Source organism: Panthera leo, chromosome E1 (genome assembly GCF_018350215.1).
Source record: "Panthera leo isolate Ple1 chromosome E1, P.leo_Ple1_pat1.1, whole genome shotgun sequence".
Taxonomy (NCBI): domain Eukaryota; kingdom Metazoa; phylum Chordata; class Mammalia; order Carnivora; family Felidae; genus Panthera; species Panthera leo.
In genome coordinates this window covers 12745001-12746612 of record NC_056692.1, presented here as the reverse complement: position 1 = coordinate 12746612, position 1612 = coordinate 12745001, and the positions used below count along the sequence as shown (strand labels likewise).

At 63.9% G+C, this 1612-nt stretch overlaps 1 long non-coding RNA gene across 1 annotated transcript in view; it reads right to left on the bottom strand.

Moving 5' to 3' along the window:
- Window positions 1–482: 482 nt before the first annotated feature.
- LOC122205966 overlaps window positions 483–1612 on the bottom strand; it is a 1752-nt gene continuing 622 nt past the window's right edge. Inside the window, exons 2-3 of the long non-coding RNA XR_006196317.1 lie at window positions 1144–1612; window positions 483–912 (exon numbers count right to left, since the gene is read on the bottom strand). The exon at window positions 1144–1612 is cut by the window's right edge and continues 37 nt beyond it. This is a non-coding gene — a long non-coding RNA (uncharacterized LOC122205966). The remainder of the gene's footprint in view (window positions 913–1143) is intronic.

Sequence of the window (1612 nt, the reverse complement as noted above, 5' to 3'; positions counted from 1 at the left end):
GCAGGCAGTCGATGTTTTCTTTTTCTTTCCCTTCTGGGCTTCAGAGGGAGATGGCGAGTGTGAGGGAGGGAGTCCATGACACTGGGCGTAGGTGTTCTTGTGAGCTGAGCGGCTTGGGAAGTTCCCCGAACTACATGACCCCACAGGAGAACAGGAATTCCTTCTCGACGGCAAGAGAGTGGGCGACTAGCACCGCCTGAGTCTGGCAGAGCCTCCAATCTAAGTCGGGGTGGGGGAGCACTTCTGCTGTCCTACCGGTCCTGACCCTCCCTGTCTGTCTGGGGGCCCCTGAGCCGCAGGGGTGGTGTTTTGAGTTGTCCCTCTGTGGTCGTCTTTTACACCAAATACTTCTGTTGAAGGTGCTTGGAGAATAACACAGGTTGGTATTTCCAAAATGACCTTGAGATCCTATTCTCTGCCCCTCCGCCCCTCCCTTGCGCGCGTGAAAACACCCACCCACACCCCCCCCCCCGCCCCCGCGCACACACCCCACCCCTTCCCATTCCTTCTAACTACAACTGTTCCTATTTCCATCCATGTACTCCCAAACAGCTTCCTCAAGCCCCACCGCCCACCCCGTCGACCTCTTTGGGTAGTATAAAAGCGACCAACAGGCAGGGGGCGTCCGGGCACCACGGTGGTGGAGTGAGGGAGTCCGTGTGTGACGACTACGGGCGGATCGCAGCAGAGCGGCCGGGACGCAGCACCTGCCTCGCCGGCGCACAGCCTCGTCCCCAGCCACCTGGGTCAGTAGCGTTTCCCGGCTGGGGTGGGGGGAGGGGGACATGGAACGGAGGGCGCACCAAGAGGGCTTTGTGGATCGAATGGACGCCTAACCGAGACCCTCCTTCCTGCCACCAGACACCGTTTGTGGATGGTCGTCGTCTCGCCGTCACGCAGCCCCCACCAGTGCTACAACGAAAGAAACGGGTGTCAAGGATAGTAATGCAAACGAAGGCGGGGCCGATCCGATCAGGGGAAGCGGCGACAGGAGTGGAGGTGGGAGGAAAAAAAAAAAAAAAAAAATCACGGGAAGAAAGGACAGGCGTGGGCCAGGGCGGTCGCACGGGGGGGGGGGGGGGGGGGGGGGGCAGCGGGTCAACGCTCGTCATCGAACCCGGGGACTCGGGTGGCCGACCTCACCGGGCCCAGAGTCGCTAGCGATCCACTGGTTTCCTAAACTTTGAGGTAGACGGCCGCGGCGAAGTCCGGCGTGCTGGTCAACCTCGGGGACCAGCTCAACGGATCCCCAGGTCATGGGGCTTGGCCGTGCTGGTAGAACTCGGGTCTCCTCGAGTCCCGGGCACTCAGGCAACCGGGGTTCGGGTCGCCGGTGTGCCGGTCGGCCCCGGGGCTAAGGGGTCGGGACTCGGGGCTCAGGTGATCGTGTCCCCGGCCCCCGGCGTGCCGGTCGATCTCGAGCCCCGAGTCGCCGGGTCGCCGGGTCGCCGGTCCGCGGTGTGCCGGTCGACCTCGGGTCTCAGATCCCAGTGTCCCCGGCTCCCAGCGTGCCGGCCGACTTCAAGTCCCAGGTCACCGGGTCCCCCGGCTCCCGGCGTGCTGGTCGACCTCGAGCGCCGAGCCTCGGGGTCCTCTGTCCCCGGCGTGCCAT